The following is an 18,118-nucleotide window of genomic DNA, read 5'->3' as shown; positions in this document are numbered from 1 at the left end:
GTTCTGTTGATATGATCTGCCCTCTATAAATTCTGCCTATGGAAACTGCACTATCTCAGGGAGGAAACTGAACAATCCAGGGGAGAAAAGAGGACTGAATGGTATGAGAGACATGGCCTCAGAAAGAAGGTCAAAGAAGAGAGGCCAGCTAGAATTGGGGTAGAACAGGACCAGGCTACAGTCAATCAGGTTACAACCGATGCATGCTGTGTCAATGTGTGCAAAATATCTCCTCAAATTCCCAGAGGCTGTCAGAAACATGCTGGGAGCCTCATCCGAGCTCCCCTCTTTTCTCTTATTCTCCAGGGCCCAGCAGTATTTGGCAAAGAACATGTAAGTAACAGTCAGAGAAGAATGGGCACCTGGGCTGGGTGAATGGCGCTGTGCAAAGACCCCTGGAGAATGATTTGATATTGAGTTAGGTACCAGTGAGCTGAAGGTCAGTGATGAAGGGACCCACATTGCAAGGAGGACATCCTAGTTACAATAGAGTGAAGTCAATCAACGTGACAGTATGATGCAATCACCCATGTCTGGAGTTACCTGTCCCCTTTCAGGTTAAAGCAGACATTTGCATGATCTTTGTCACATGCACTCGTAAAGTCCCATTTTAACCCTGATAGAGACAAATATCACAGAACAGGAGAAAACGTCCTAACATACCTTTTCTGAAAGACACATGACCCCATAGAAACCATATATCATTCTAGAGCTTGTTAGGATGCAATGCTACAGGACCAAGAAGCTGTAGTCCAGATGGAATTAGGCTTAGTAGTTATCTGACCTTGAGCTGAGAAGTCATTTGGATAGAGTCAGTGGAATGCATACCAGGGTCCCCTAAGGAACTGAGGGCATCAGAAAGCTGAGACGATGCCATAGCGGAAGTATAGGGTGGAGTGATGAGCCCACCTCCTCTGCAGACAGGGCAGGTCCCTGAGCAGGGAAAGCAGCTAATGTGAGGCATTCTCTGGAACCTGGAGAAGGGAGGAAAATGAATCCTCCCATTGATTTTTCCTTACCATTCCTTCTAATGGTAGCTTTGCCCAGTGGGACTTGGGCCAGATTCTTGACTCTTTCGTTAAATTTAGTATAGGACCCATAGATTTAATTCTTCCCTGAATTATGTATAATTTCTGTTCTATCAATGTTCTATTTGTTCAGTGTTAAGCTGTATGTATGTATGTATGTATGTATGTGTGTGTGTATGTATGTGTGTATTTTACAAAGTGGCCAGCTGCACATCCAAGCGGTTGGTACTTCATCTCCATCTCAGATAAAGGATGGCATCTTGGAACAGAAATTGACACAAAGGAGAGCCTCTGAGATCTGGGGGCAGCGAGCCGAGCACCGCCCATATTCCCGTGTAGCCAATCAGTTCTCAGGAAGGCCCATTGCTTGCTCCCCCTTCTCGCCAGTGACTTTCCACGTCCCCCAGCTACTGGTCCACCGCCCATTCCCTTGCAGGCCTGAAGCTTCTTCCCCTTGGGAAGCTTCCTCCGGTGCGGTTGTGCGTCCGAATCAGCACTTCTGGGAACTGCAAGGCAGAGTGAGTCGGGGTCCGAGACCGGGTCTGCACTAGGAGAGGCCTGCGATGACAAAGGCCTCTGTCAGAAGGGTGGGATGCTTCCCGGGTAAGGGGGAGGGAGGTGGTGCGTGTCCTGGGGCTGCGTGGAGGACTGGTGTGGGCAACCCGGGCATGCAGGGGTGGCTGGTGCATTCCACAGTAAGACCTTCCTCTCTGTCCCTTTCTGAGCTTTCAGCAGCTTTAGAAATCTCCTTCAGTCTTCCTGCATTGTTTTCCCTTCGCCAGCCAGGAACCCCCTCCCCACCGTCCCCATTTCCTTGTTGAGTGGTTTTTGTTCAGCAGGGAGCCTTTGGGATTTTACCTAAGGAACCACAGAGGTTCCGGATGGAGGCTCCACACCGAATTATTTAAGGGCCACAGTCTCTGCTTAGCCTCCTGTCCCCGCCCGCAGGTAAAATTCTTTCCCTGTCCTTTAAGCACCCTGGGGACTGGAGAGGTGAGTGGGGCGGATGTGGGCAGGGTGCTGCTGAAATGGGTGTGGGCTGCTGGAGAACGCAGGCCTGGACCACCCTTGGCCTGCAGCAGTAGGGGCTTAGATTATCCAGTTGGCAGATAAACAACCCCCCCCAGCAGGCCTCTTGGATTGGTCCAACCTGAAATGAAGGGGAGACAAAATGGGAGAGGGGGAAAAAGGATCTTACCAGTGAGACAATGGTGGAAACGTGGAGGAAGAATCCCTTAAAGAGAGGACCGATGTCTCTTGTGTGTGGGCTGACCAGGCAGCCATTCCTACATTCTCCAAAGGATTTGGGACTAATTGCGTTTCCGCTAGCTCTTCATTTTGTTTTGCTTTGCTTTAAAGACTTAAGAATAAAAAGAATGTATATCATCCCAAAGTGGTCCAATCTACAAGATAATGAAATAAATGCTTGACCGTTTTGTGGGTAAAAAATAAGGCTTTAATGCCATAATGGAGGGTCTCACTTCTGCCCTTCCCTGCCTGAGACGTGGCAGCCTCCGCGATTTTCCTATGCTGTTCTGCATAGTCCTACGTTTGTGTGTAAAACATGCATGGGCTGCCTTATGATTTTGTCATGCTTTCAGATCATGAATATTATCCCGTATATTCTTATATTTCTAGGATCCACCCTTGCTTATACCCCTTTCATTTTTATTTCTTATGGTTTAATGCCTTATTCTCCCACTGGGCCTTTAGGTTTCTAGCTTTGGGGAATGTATTCATTTTTTTTTTTATGTGGCCAACTATCCCAGAATGTAACAGTATAAGATCAATAATAAACAACAACAAAGCCACTTCTAATATTTCTTTGCCACCTGCCAGTTTCTGTGGATCTAGACTCTGGTGTCTTTGGAGGTCCTCACCTGCGGTAATAAAGGGGTATTGGCTCAGCGTGACTCAAGGCTCAGAGGAGGTAACACAGGATTGTTGTAAACTTGGAATCTCCCTGATTTTGGCTGGGCATCTCTTTCTTGGTAGTGTGGGCCTCCTTACAGAGGCTTACTGTGACGTAATTTCTTGCTCCTTTTATCCCCAACCCCAGAATGAGGGCTTGCCAAAAGAAAGGCAAAAATGAGATTATCTTTCTCTTCTCTAATCTCAAAAATGCCATCTTTTTGTCACTTCTATTCCTTAGAAGTGATTGACCCCCACCCATATACACACTCAAGGGGTGGATCTCACATGAACACAGAGGACAACTGCAGTTAAACATTACAATGACTACCCACGATAGCAGCCACATAACGTCCTCCACCACCCATGACTATGTGCGCAAGTGCTTCTTGAGAGTGTGGATCCGAGAATGGAATAAATAGGTCAGAGGATTCGTATTTATTCAGCTTTATTAAGTCATTCCCAAGTTCTTCAAATGCCGAACTAGTTGGCACTTGCTCCAGCAAAGGACCAGAGATCTTGATGTTCCACAAACCTGTCAGAGCAAATTACATATTTAATCTGGCTAGTATGTAGTACTAGCATTCCAGTAGGATTTTACTTAGCATTTCCACACGGCTAACAAGGCAGGCTGCATCTTGAATACGCCAATCAAGTATTCAGCTTTCTGTCTGCATTTCTGACACCTGGCTTATACTTATTCTCCTAGTAAGCTGCTTTTTTCTGTACCTAATTGACTCATTGGAGTCTTTTTTTTATATATATACAATCCATGTCTCAATCAATATCTAAATCATTGTATGTGCTACAAATATCTGCTTCCAGGCTGCTTCTGAGATTTTATCTCTCCATGCCTCTCAGTGAAAAATTTATGTTTATGTTACTAGAACTTTCTTCATTTCTATCATTTGTTAAGAATTGTATCTTCGAGGGGTGTTAGAGACGGCTCAGTGGCCCTTGCTGTGTAAATGAGAGGATCAAACTGGAATACAAAACTGCCATCTTAAAGTTGGGCTGGTGTGGTAGCCATGTGCAAAGCCAGTATAAAGGGATGCCCCCCTCACCCCGCTCTCAAGGCAAGACTATCAGCTAAACTACCAGATTCTCAACTTTAAGTCCAGGAAGAGACCCTGCTTCAGTAAATAAAGTGAAAATAATTCCATCAATTGTTTCAGTGGCTGTTGAAAGCATTGTGTAATTCTTTGGGCTGTGATGACTCAGCTGTGCATGGCACGAACTCCCCGTGCTGAAGATGGACAACCAACTCCCAGTGCTCACAGGTGGCACACAACTGCCGGTAACCACCTTGTATCAACCTCTGGCCTCCACAAGTAGGAGCACATGTGCAATACACACACACACACATACACACACACATATGGATACCACACACACACACACAGAGGACACAGTTGTATCCTCTGGGTTATAAAGTAACTTACTGCGTTGTTTTCCAATGGTTTCTAATGGTGTCAATGGTTTCTGTGGCATCAATGGTTTTAGCATTTGGCATTCAGGCTTAATTCACATGAAAACCGATTATTTTGTTGTTTATTCCATGGAGTTGATCACCTGTCTTCACATCACTGGTCTGCATGAATCAAGTTTTCCATATGTGTATAAATTTATTTTAAGCTCCCTACTCTTCATTAATGTACTTGTCTTTATCTATTAATTTCTTGTCAATCAAATTTGATATAATTCATTGGTCATTTTATTTACCAGTACCTGCTTTCAAATTTGCCACTCGGACAATAATATCATCTAGAAATTATGACAACTTTGTTTCTCTCTTTATCTGCATATCTTTAATCTTTAATTACTTTTTCCTTCCTGCTTTGGCATGGCCCATCTGTACACTGCTTAGAAAAGTTTTATTATGTAGACTTTAAAAATTGCTTTTATCATGGTTATCAGGTAAATTCTTTATTTGGTGTATAAGTTTGTCATAAGTGAATGTTTTATCAATTGTTTCTGTGGCTCTTGGAAGCATCATGTAATTCATGGGGCTGAAAGAAGGCTCAGCCTTTGAAAGCATATACTCCCCCTTACCCAGGATTGGCGCTAGCTCACCACAGGCTGTAACTCTAGCTCCAGGGGATCCAACCCCTTTCACCTCTGTGGGATTCTGCACTCACATGCACACACCCAAACACATACACACAAAATAAAACAAGCCTTTTAAAAACAGACAGTATCATGTAATTCCTTCTCTTTAAATATATTTTGGAGGCAAGGCATAGCATTTAACTTCTAACAGTAAGCTAGCTGAAGTCTCTAGAATATCAGTGTATCTCTAGTGTGTATGCCATAGCATTTATTAATAGAACACTGAGACAAGCATTATTTACATTTATGTAAGCTAGCATTAGTCTATACTTAATGCTTTCTGTATTCTTCTGATCTGCCATTGGTATCATCTCAAAATAGCATGGGTAATGTTTTTTCTTTGGCTCTGTAATAGAAAATCTTCACAATATTGCAATTATCTAATCCTTGAATAGCAAAACCTTCTGGAGTGGGAATTCAGGGTATTTTAGGCTTGTTGGCTCATTTACTTTATTATAGTGAATGCTTTTCTTAAACTAGCTGTATGCTTTTACTTGTAAATTAATTAAAATAAAATAATTTCATTATTTAAAAATACAATTATAGACTAGGTTTTCTTACAGATTCAATTTTGATCAATTGTGCATATGTATTCAGTATTACTAAAATAAAATAAAATTTAGTATTACTAAAAACATTATTACTAAAATTCATTATTGGTTTAAATCTTTCTATGTTCGTTTGTGATGACCTTTTCTTTAGTAAAGTATTCCTACTTTCTTTTTCCTATAATTTTGTATACTGCTTCTTACATGCACACACACACAAACACACATACACACACTTTTTTTATCTCATTAATTTTTGCTTATGTTAAAGCCCTAAATTTGTGTACTTATCTCATTAATTCTGAACTTTTCTTTCTAAACTTTTTAAGTTGGAAGTTTCTGTTGCCACGTTTTTAACTATATTCCATAATCATTTATGTGAACATTTTTATTATGCAGCTTTATGGACTTACAATCATGGTCTTCTTTAAGTCACATTTTCTTTAGAAATGTGTCTTGAGTGTGTGCATACAGTGTGTGCATGTTTATGTGAAAAAAGAGTGCGCCTGTGACTATGCAAAGATCAGAGGTCAACGCTCAGGCTTTATCTATGTCTTGTTTTCATGACAAGGCTGCTCACTGGGACTTGCAACTCACCAACTGGGCAACGTTGGTTGGTCAGTCAGTTGCAGACACAAACCTGCCTTTGTTTCCCAGGTCCTGGAAATCCCCAACACATGTCACTGTGCTCAGCCTTTTACCTTGATGATGCAGTTCAAACTCAGGTCTTCATGCTTTCACATGGCCTTCTTATCAACCGAGGCCTCTTTAGCCCAAAAATGAATTTCCAATTGGTCATAAAAAACTAGGATTAGAGTTATTAAAACTAGGATTGAAACCAAATTGTCTTTGAACTTGGAAAGAACTTACAGTGTTTAATTATGTGATGCCATGTGTATATCTTTAAAATGTTATACATTCTAAACCTATGTATCCTGATCAAAATCTTGTCTGTAACAATTATCAAATACAGTAAGTTAGGTTAAAATTTCTCACTGTGAGGTAAGTTTGCCATTTCTTATTGTAGAACTACAAAAATGTGTTTTCTATAAGATATGTTATTAGTTAACTTTAGTGAAGTGGATGCAGGTATCCTTGAGAACTACCAATCTTACTTTAAAAATCTAAATTTAAGCTGGGGTTGGTGGCACAGGTGGCAAAAGAAAGTCACTCTCTATGAATCCAAGGCTGGTTTTGTCTACATAGAGAGTTCCAAGACAGTTAAGACTACATACGAACAAAGCAAAACAAAAAACAATCAAGATCAATCAAGGTTTTTGTACCTGATGCTTGCCTTATTTATTTGTCTTTCAAATGCAGATTTGTTTATTTCTAATAAAAATAGGTATAAATTACATATGATAGAAGTTTACCTATCTCAGCTGTACAGCTTAACAAATTTGATCTTTATACATTAAAATTTTTTATTTATTTTTTCAGAATTTCATAAATGTATACTATGATCATAACTAGAGCATTCCCCTCCCTCCAGCCCCTTAATTTTCTGCATGTTCGCCTTCCAACTTCATGTGTATTTTTATAAACACACACATATGTGTGTGCATATATGCATATACATATGTGTGCATATGTTGATGGACTTTTACTTTTGTTTGTTTTTTTTCTGTCCACCTCAAAGGAAAAAGTTACGAATCTATCTTTTTTTAATAGACCTAAACCCTCATTACTATTAAACATACATATAATTCATCTAAGTAGATATTGTCAAAAAGGTTTTACAAAATGACTATAGCAGTCTAGTGCCATAAGAAATGTGTGTAAGTCCCACCAATTGCAGACCTTTCTCACCAGTAGATACTGAACCGTTGTCATGGTTAGCACTCTAGGATTGATAGAAGTATCTATTGAAGATTTAATGTGCATTAAATGATGACTCATTACATTAAACAGTTTTTTTTTCTGGCCATTTAGGTTACCTATTTATAAAGTCTTCAGGTGTTTTGTTCATTTGGGGGTAAGACGTGGTTTTGCTTTATTTTAGAATATGGTATGTGTATATATATATATATGGATTTTTAACTTTATTAATGAATTTTAAATATCTTCCTTTTGCTTGCCTTTTCACTTTGATAAACTTCTAATAAAATAACTTTCACTTTACTTAATTTTAATTATATTTTTAAAAAGTAACATATTTTGAGACAAAGTCTCACTTGTAGCCCAGGCTGGCCCCAGATTCACAGCGGTGTTGCTTCTTCAGTCTTCCAAGTCCTGGTCTTTCTAGTGTGAGCCATAACACCCAGCTAATAACCTTTCACTTTTAGAGTTAAAGCTAAGCCCTTGGAACTGTGCCAGAGTCCTGTTTAAGAAAACTCTGCCTACCTTGTTCCCCATATCTGCCCTATGCTTAGCTACCTCCTTACTGAGTCTCACTGTATGCTCATTCATCTACGAGACGGATCTTTAGCCTCTTTTTCTTCCTACAAGAAAACTAATCACAGGTGTTCCTCATTTAGGGCATCATCAAAACCTCTATTGCCACCCAAAGTCTCCACATCCTTGTCAGTTTGAGAGTCTACAAGTGAGCTTTGGAGAGAAACAAACATATCCCTAACAATGGGATTGGAGTCTGCTAAATTGAGCCCTGTTTTCTCTTTGTGTGTGTTTATTTTTTGCTTTGGTTGGAATCAAATATTTTATAGTGTTTTCCCTCTATATTATTTGTGTGTTTGTGAATGTGTGTGTTTTGTGAGCACAGCTCACATGAGTTGGGAAGCACAGAGACTAAAGAACGAAATCAGTGTGTCTTACTGTATCGCTTATTCCCTGCAGAGTCAGTAACTCACTGAAGGCAGGACTTGCTATTTCTGCAATATTGCCTGGTCAAGAAAGTCAGGGAATCCACCTCACAACACGGGTTATAGATATGTGTTCTGCCAATCCCCCGATCCCGGATATTTAAGTGAATGCTAGGGATTGAACTCAGTTCCTCATCATTGGAGAGGAAGTACTCGTACCAACTCAACCATCTCCCAGCCCCTACATTATTTTTGAATAATATAACTTTTTACCGGTTTTAATGGTAGCTATACATATTACAGTTGCCACAGTCTTTATAACTGCAAATTATTACTTTCACCTATTTTAAAACAAAAATCTTCATCCAGTTCATGCCCATGAATCCAGCCATTCAGATATGTTGGGCATACATTTGATTTTGCTTTATACCCTACCACAAGATGTGATATTTGTTTATTTTTAAAAAGCCAACACTTGTGTATATCTGTTTCTAGTTTACTCTTTACAGTACACTATTTCCTCCCGCAGTGTGCTTTGTCCTTTTGGGATAGTTCTGCTTCATCCTGAAGAGCTCCTTTGAGTAGCTCTTGTTCTGTATTCTGCTGTTTCCGAATTTGCTCAGACCGTGGTTATTTAAAATTGTCTTTATTTTGCCTTTAATTTTCAGAGATACTTTTTGGTAAGCATAGATTTGTAGGCCGGCAGATTTTTATAGTTTCTTTCAACTCTATTTTTCTATTCTATTCCTGTTTCCATAATTTCTTTTGAAAGCCAGCTGTATTTTTGTTTCTTTGAGAAGAAAGTGTCTTTACTTCTGGCTGGTCTTCAGATCTTCTCTGTAAATTTGGTTTTCAGCAGCTGACTGTACAGAGTGTGGGTTTCTCTCTATTTATTCTGGTCAGGGAATATAGAGCTCTTTGTGTTTTAATGTTTTTCATCTGTCTTGGGTAATTCTCAGACATTAATTATGAACATATTGCTTCTCCTTTCCTTTCCCATAAAACACGAATTGTATGTGTTTGTAGCTTCTTGCCATGTCTCACTTTCAGCTCTGTTTTTCATGTATTGCCTGTCTGTTTGCACATGTGCGTGTGGAACATGCAGAAACCAGAGAAAGAGCTCAAATACCCTGGAGCCACGTGGCAGTGAGCAGCCTGGCAGGGACTGAGCTCCTGCCCTTGGTAATAGTAGTATCAGCTCTTAATTGTTGAGCTATCTCCTAGCTACTAGAAGGACTCAACAATCTTACCTGTTAGGTTTTTGTTTGTTTGTTTGTTTGTTTGGTTGGTTGGTTGGTTGTTTAGTTTGGGTTTTGCTTTTTATTTTGTTTCTGTTGTTTTGGTCTAGACAGCATTTTCTACTTATTAGCTTCCTTCAACTGAATTTAAGATGCTGTTAATGAAAAAATTCTAGATTCTAGCTGATGTTTTCATTATCCAAGAACATTGAAGATAGAGGTACAAAAAATATTTTGAGAACAGCAATTCTCAACCTGTGGGTCTCAACCCTTTTGGGGTTCAAATAACCCTTTCACAGGGGTCTCACATAAGACCATCAGAAAACACAGTTGATAACAGTAGCAAAATTACAGTTATGAATAAGCAACAAAAGTAATTTTATGGTGGGAAGGGGTCACTAGAACATAAGGAACTATATTCAAGGGTCACAGTATTAGGAAGGTTGAAAAGCTCTGGTCTAGAAGAAAACTTTCAAACATTATTTTTTGTTATTACTGGCTCACTTCAGGCTTGACTTTTCTGTGAAAACATTTGTGGGTAAAGTATGATCCTAACAGATAAATTATGACTTTTATGTGTCAAGTGAAAGCACTACGTGTGTACAAGAGCCTTCTTGCCGTAGCTTGATGTTGTAGCTTGAAGTACTACAGTACTGTATTGAAGGTGTGACCTTGTTGGAGGAAGTGTGTCACTGGGGTGGGCTTTGAAGTTTCAGAAGCTCAAGCCAGGCACAGTGTCACTCTTTCTTCCTAATGCCTCCCAAATGTAGAACTCTCAGTTACCTCTCTAGTACCATGTCTGCCTGCAGGCCACCATGATTAACCACCATGACAATAATGGACTAAACCTCTGAACTGTAAGCCAGCCCCAATTAAATATTTTCCTTTATAAGAGTTGCTGTGGTCACCGGTGTCTCTTCACAGCAATACAAATCCTAATTACTACACCTGTTTTTTTGTTTTGTTTTGTTTTATTTTGTTTATGTCAAAATATCATCATATTGTCTTTTTGTTTCTGAGAAATCTGTGTGCTTTGTAGCCATCAGCTATGTCTCAATAATCTTAACTCTTTTTGCCCACTGGAATTACTCTTACTTACCTACCACCACACTGATTGCTTCTTTATGCCTTTGGGTTTACTATGGTATACATCTGTAAAGATCATCTACCTTGTTTGAATGTGCTAGGCTTCCTAGATCTGAGAATTGGGTTTTTCAAGAACTCTAGAAAATGAATGGTAATCACTTCTGCCAAAATTAACTTTGCTATACTTTTCTCTAATATTTATTTAGAGGTCAGAACAAGTACATATTAAATTTTATTCCTGTGCCTTCCATATCTTTTATCCCTTTTTGTATTTTCCATATTCCTTTGCTTTACTCTACTCTAAATGCAGTTTAATAATTTTTACTTTATTTTCCTCTGTTCTGGATCCAGTGCAATAATTTATATTTAATTTTGTTTATTCTTCCATTTAATCTATTCAACATTTTTGTTTTGAATTTTATTTTAACTGTCCTATTCTTTTGATTCTGTTTGATATCTTATATATATAGCTATTTAATGCTCATATGTGTTTTGATGTCCCCTTTGTTTTCTCTCTGTTAAATGTGGATGTTTTATGTTCTATGCTTAATATATCTCTAAGTTCTAAATGTTTCTCATACCCTGTTTTTGATGATCCTTTTCATAGTCATAGAATGTCTGTTGATTTTATACAACTATTATTGTAAGTTTTATTCTCTGTAGCAATTCTTTATATACATTGAAGTTAATGTTCTCCAGAACCATTCTGTATTAGTTTCTACATGCTTGAAATATTACCAGCTGAATTATTCAAAATCATTTTATTTTCTTAGAGTTTTAGTAAAAGTAGCCATCATTCAGATTCCAAATCTATATGTGTAACTGATGGGAGGTTAATATGAGTCTCAAAGGCTTTTCCCACTCCTCAGGGAAAACTAAGATAGGCAAGTTGCATTAATTCCTTCTAGGAATAGTCTTCTAGTGAGTGAGCCTTCAGTTACACCCTTTACAAATGGGAGCTTGCTCACACCATCCTAGCCTATCATTCATTCTCCAAAATTTTTCAAATACATGTGAAAATCATGTGAAAGCTCTTACGTTTGTTTCTCAGTGTCCCCTAGTTTTAGTTTATTTTACATATTCCTTACTTTCACATCATAATGCTACATTTATATTTTGTATTTATAATATTTTATTATTGATTTAACATGGAGTATCTAATGAAATATAATCCTAGAACTAAAATAAAAATAGCTATGTTAACCTATTGCTAGCATAATACTTGCAAGAAAATGCATACATCTTTGAAAAGTAGATGTCTGTGTAGCTTTGTGAATTTTTGCAAACTTAACACATCCTTGGTTCAGCAATCAAAATGTTTAAAAATAACAAGCAAAACAATACAAACAAAAAACTTTAAGAGTAAGCCACAGCACATTTTGGGCCATTCACTGTTTTATCTAAAAATGAACATTATTCTAAACTTTATTCTTAAAGTTGACTTTCCTTTCTTAAAACTATTAGACTTTTCTTTAATGTATTAGATGTGTTTCTGTGACAAATACTACCTAAATAGCAACAGTTAAAAAGAAGAATGGCTGGTTTGGGCTGGCGAATTTCAAGGTTTCAGTCCACGGTAGACTTTCTCCTTTGCTGTGGGCTGAGCCAAGAATGAGACCACAGTGAGCAAATTTGCTCTTGACATCTTAACCAGGAAGCAAAGAAATGTAGAAAGAAATGGTCTGACACAAGGCATGTCTAACCACAAAGGTCCTCTTCCAGTGACCCACTTTTTCCAACTAGGCCCTGCTTCTTAATAGCCCATTCAGTTTAGAATCTGAAGTGAGAACCTTTATGATCTAAGCACCAGTCATCCACTAACTAGAAACAAAGCCTTCAACTAATGACCCTTTTGGGGTCGGCACTTCATATGTAACCACTGTAATGTAAATATACTCCTGTATCTATTCCTGGGAAAAGACATCATGACCAACACAGCTCTTAGAAAAAAAACTGTTTCCAGTGACACACTTCTTCCAGCAAGACCATATTCTCACCAACACAGCCACACCTTCTAGACCTTCTCAAACAGTTCCACTCCCTGGTTACCAAGCATTCAAATATATGAGCCTATGGGGTCATTCTCAAACCACCACATTTCTACACAGCGTGTAATCTGTCCTTTTTTCTCATTTCATGTTACTGCATTTGGTGACATTCAGCCATATTGGACTCATTGTCACAGCATAATATTCACTACAAATATACAATAATTTATATGAACACTACTATTGATAGTATTCAGGTAATACCTGGATGGTACAGTGCATGAGAAGGCAGGGAAAGAATTGAGTATCTTTCAGTTTTATAAAGATATATTATAGATTCTGCTTAGTTTATGTTTTTTCTTATAAATGTGTGTATGCGGTTCTTTTGGGTAGAGACCTAAGTGTGATTAGCAAGTAATAGCATTTTTCCATGTCAAAATAGGAGCACAAAAATTTCAATGAAAAAAAAAAACAAATTTAAAGAATTCATCAGTGTAAGAATTGAGATAATATTTTTAAGTAATATTTTCTAGTTTGGATTGTTTATTTACTCATATGACAGGTCACATAGACTTAAGGTCTCAATGCCAATTTGTGAAGTGCTCCATATTTTTGATTCAGTTTAGGATCAAGATTTTTAATAGTGGCAAATAAAAAGTCCTATTTGTGAAGAAAAAAAGTTATTTCAGTGCTTTCAGAATTTTGTGGCCGTGTCCCTTACTTTAAAGCAATCAAGGAAACTTGGGAAATAAGAAAGGGTCTGTAGAACTTAAAATTGATTTAGTAGTATGGACTCTGTGACAGAGGAAGAGAAAAAAATGAGCTTGTGTGTTAAAGAAGTCATTGAGGGGCCAGACAGATGGATCAATAGTTTAAAGTGCTTGCTACTTAGGAATTCCAGAGGACCTCTGTTTAGTTCTCAGCATCCACAATGAGCAGCTGACAACCACCTCTAACTTCTGCTCTGGGAGTTCCAGCGGCCTCTTCTGGCTTCCCCAGGCACTCAAATATGTGCACATGTACACGAACAACCACTCAATATTAAAATACAATGAAAAAGGTTTTAGAAGGCATTTGGAGATATATGAAGAAATAGAAGGCTTAAAGGGGAAAAATGAAATTTATTGAAGAAAAAAAGTGCACGGTGAAGGAAACTTATAGTAACTTCTACATCTGGCAACTATTGGTTTTGCTTAGAAATGATCCAATACATTTCCTTCCTCAGCTGCAGCCCTTTATCCTTTCTATCAGTCCAGTGGACACCAAGTGCATTAGCTACTTTTCTGTTGCTATTGTAAAAGACACTAACAAAAGTAACTTAAGGATGGTTTTGCTTTGTTTTGTTTTTTGTTTTGTTTTGTGTGTTGTTCCCAGTTTGAGGTTGCTAATGGTGGGGAAGTCATGGTGGTAGCTCCTTGTGTCGCCTCAGCAGTCAGCAAGCAGAAAATGGTGAATACTTGTTCTCAGCTCACTTTCTTCTTTTTATATAGGTCAGGATCCTGCCTAGGGAATGGCGCCTCCCGTAGTGGGAGAGCCTTCCCACCCGAGTTAACCTAACCAATCCAGACAATCCCCTACAGGCGTGCCCGGAGGCCTATCTCTACTTCTCATCAAGTTGAGAGTTGATACCAACTATCACTGTTGAACACCAGTATATGACCTAGAAAAAGTAACGAATAGCAAGAAAAATAAAGCACAGTTGTTAACTAATACTTCCTCCAGATTGGGGAGTGGTTATGAAGTCTTAAATAATGCACTATAACTCGTACCCTTTAACCGTTGAATCTGCCTTCTTGTAAAGATCTGATCTGAGAACTGCCTCTTCTACATGGTACCGAGGGAACCGAGGCAGAGAAGTTGAAGGGCAGGAAGCTGGAGAATGTGTGGGAGCAGCACAGACCTCCTTCAGGTTTTGGTGGCTTTGCCCAGGGGTTCTGCCCTTAAGAATACATGCCACATAGGCAGTCAAGGCTCAAGCAGGACATGGCACAAAGCCAAGCCATGGCTATAAGGTTGGATGTTGGATCCCAGCCTCAATTTTAAAAAGAGTTAGGACTACAAACAAAATTCAAAAAAGTACCAGCAGTTTTACCAGAAATTTTTAATTTAGGTTTAATTGATCAGGCTTATTTATTTTTATTTCAAAATAACATAATTATTGAAATGTTAATGAAGTGTATGAAAATAAATATTTAAAATATTTAATTAAATAGTTATACCAGCCATGGTGATACATGACTGTAATCCCAGAACTTTGGAGGCTGGGGTGTAAGGCTTAAGAGTTGGAAGCCAGCCAAAGCTATTTTAGCCATACTAATTGGGAGGAGGGGGCAAAACTTAAAAATAATTCACTTTCTTGTCTGAAATAGCTAATTCTAATACTTTGATACATAGTTTCTATATAATTTTCATGTTTCTACTATAAAATTAAAACTAAGTGTATTAGATGTTTTAAAAAATAATATTTAATAACATGTGGTTGTATGCATATAATAATATGATCTTGAAAGGGAAAGTGTAAGAAAGGGAGACAAGAAAAGGAATAAAAGAAAGAGCGAAGAGAAAAAGGAAGAGAGAAAAGGAAAGGAAGGAGGGAAGGCAGAAACAGGGATGGGAAGAGAAACGAGTATGCTCCGCAATACTCTTAACTACCGGTCATTATGTAGAGATATAGCTCATCCTTGGAAACAGTGTGTATTGTGTAACATAAAGACTTAGTGCAGCTGGACAAGGAGGCATAATGACAACACCAGGAGGGCAGAAGCAAGCCAAAGGTAGCCTATGCTACGTAGTAGTGAGAGTTAATCTTTAGAATCAGTCTTTCCTGCTGCACTCCCTGGATAAGCTCCTAGCCTGGGGTCTTAACAAGAATCAGAAACTGACACTAAGGTCCTGAGCAAACCAGAGTGACTGGTGGAGCTCCGCCCTCATCCCGAAGTGGCCAATTGGCTACCCGGACCAGCCCTTTCCCCTTCCACCACCCACCGACTCCCTAGGCTATCTGCTCTACTTCCTTGTCACAGCACTGCTGGACGACCGCCCTTCCTTTGGGGTGAGGGTAGTGGCCCGGGTGAGGGAATTGCTGGACCCATGGAGAATCTTCCAACCATGGTTTCTAGAACCATAGTATGGCAGGATCCAGGTTACGGGCTTTGGGGGTCTGCCGCAGCCTGGGTGGAAGACTGAAGTTTACTACATCCCTGGGAGACTGGAATGCTAACCCAGCTGGGAGCTCTGGCCTGAGGGCCCGGGAATCTGGTTTCTGTCAAAAGAGAGGTCTGTGGTTTTTGCCTCTCCCACTCTTGTTCAATGTGTTGATTTATTTTTTTCCCTCTCAAATTTAATTAACAAAAGTCTGATAAAACTGCCCTTAGACATTTTTCATTATGAAATATTTCAAAGTGACATAATGAAAAAGCAGTTTCTCAGATGCTGATATTCTGTCCATCCAACCCCCACGACCCTTTTCTGAAACCTAACCACAGAGCCCCATCCTTGGAGGCAAATTGGCTTGTACCCTTCCTAAATAATTTATACCTCTCTTTATTTTTATGCATTTTAATTTGACCTTTGTCTTGCCGACTGCTCCCCCACCCCCCAGCTCATTAAAGAGGTTTTATCCTGATGTCTCAGATCTGGATGGGAATTAGTAATGGGAGCATGCCAACAGCCTCCTCCTTTAGCTGGGAAGCCCGGGACCTGGACAAAAAAGGGGTTTAACTTCCAATCTCCTGAATGGTCTTTACGTGGTAGGACCTGAACTCTGCTTATTTGATTTTGTTCAAGCTGAGCCTTCTACCTAACCCGGCCACTGAGCTCATCTGCCCAAGGCTCTTTGCATGACATTCATATTATTTATTTGGGAAGAAAATCTATTAAAAGGAGATGAGGAAAGGAAGTGTAGATCACAACCCTACTTGGCGCGCGCACACACATACACACACACACACACACATACACACAAACACACACACAACACTGAATCTTGGACTGTCTGAATCTTTATTTTGTCAGATATTCACAGAGTTTTATTTATGTCTGGTATTCACTTAAGAACAAGTATCAGCCTGACTGCTTAAGCTCTCTATCTGTGCTATAGGTATTTATTTATGATCCCCAATTCCCAGAAAATAAGAGAGGTATAGATTGTCTTAAAACCAGCTGGAAACGTGTGTCACTTTTGATTTGAATCAGTTCCACTGATGCTATTCTCCGCATTTTGGTTGCTAGACCTGCCAGCATAACATCTGGAGTCACCACACAGATAGGGCCTGGCACTTCATAAGGAGAGGTCAGCTGCTTGTCAAGGAGGAAAGACTTCCCGGAACAATGCATTGCAGCTGTCTATTGTTCTGTTGAAATGCTATTTTGAACTTACCAAAGTCACACACCTAACAGTGAGATCAGTAAGGTTATATATACAGTGCCATCCAAGATTAAACAGTACGGATAGCTAGAAAGGTCTCTTTCCTTTCATCTCCCCCTCCAAAAAACGAAAGCATATTCCACAACCCCTACAATCCCTGTGTTTTCCTGAGCAATATACCAAGGTCGATCTAGCCTACACTTTACAGGAATGTAGGTTCTGTATAGGCATAGAATGTAAGAAGTCACAGAATTCACATGCCTTGGCTTTTTCATCCTTTACCTTACTTGCAAATAGAAAAGTTTTAATAAAAACGACCACCCACACTGCTAGGATGAGACCTACTCTAGGTGTCCCTAATCCACCTCAATGCCTTGAGCCGGCTACACAAAGAAGCGCTGTCTCTTGCCAAGCGCCGCCCCTCGGGCTCCAATTCCACCCCAGAGGAAGTGGGGAGGAGACTGGCTGGGAACCCCTCCTCTCCTCCGGCTCGGATCTCCTCCCCCCGTTAAGCTCCAGGCTTTCGGCGGCTGCTCCGAGGAGAATCCCCTGTTCAGCCCTCCTGGTGCGGTCCTAGAAGCGCCCAAGACAGCTGCCTGCTGGAATCGCAGGGTGAGTGGCCCGCAGGAACAGCCCTCGGGCAAAGGAGCCTGTGACCAGGGTTTGGTCCGGGGTTGGAGGCAGGTGGGGCGGAAAGCCAGTGCTACTCGGGGGACGCTAGAGACCTATGAGAGGGACCTGGGCTCTGTGGCCTGGGTGTGTCCAGATCTCGGCAGGGGTTTCCTTGGGCTTCCTGCCTACCTTCTCTTGGTGAATTTGCTCTTCTCTGTGACTGAGCATCCCACTCACACCGCCGATCTAGCGTTCTTACTGCTGCTGGCCTCGGTCTGACAGTGACGTTTGTGTGCCACCGCTTTGTGTGGGCGAGTTCCAGACAGGCCCCACCAGCAGTGGCCACATCTAATCTATTGAGCAGCTTCAGAGGAGGGGGTTGGGCATACTTGTCACACAGGTAGCTAGTGATGGAGCACCATTCCATACTAAGGCTTATTGAACCTGACAAAAGGGGTCACTAGGACCCAGAT

At 40.0% G+C, this 18,118-nt stretch overlaps 1 protein-coding gene across 3 annotated transcripts in view; it reads left to right on the top strand.

Moving 5' to 3' along the window:
• The first annotated feature begins 1,427 nt into the window (after window positions 1-1,427).
• Window positions 1,428-18,118, top strand: part of LOC127678557 (TRPM8 channel-associated factor 1) — a 39,289-nt gene continuing 22,598 nt past the window's right edge. For 2 of the 3 annotated variants that reach the window (XM_052173577.1, XM_052173579.1), the window contains exon 1: window positions 17,514-17,645. The gene's annotated coding sequence lies outside the window, so the exon portion shown is untranslated. Of the gene's footprint in view, window positions 1,547-17,513; window positions 17,646-18,118 lie in introns of those variants that run through there. The other variant, XM_052173578.1, reaches the window with a different exon arrangement.

This window comes from Apodemus sylvaticus, chromosome 2, assembly GCF_947179515.1.
Source record: "Apodemus sylvaticus chromosome 2, mApoSyl1.1, whole genome shotgun sequence".
Lineage (NCBI taxonomy): Eukaryota > Metazoa > Chordata > Mammalia > Rodentia > Muridae > Apodemus > Apodemus sylvaticus.
This window is presented reverse-complemented; position numbering and strand designations above follow the sequence as displayed.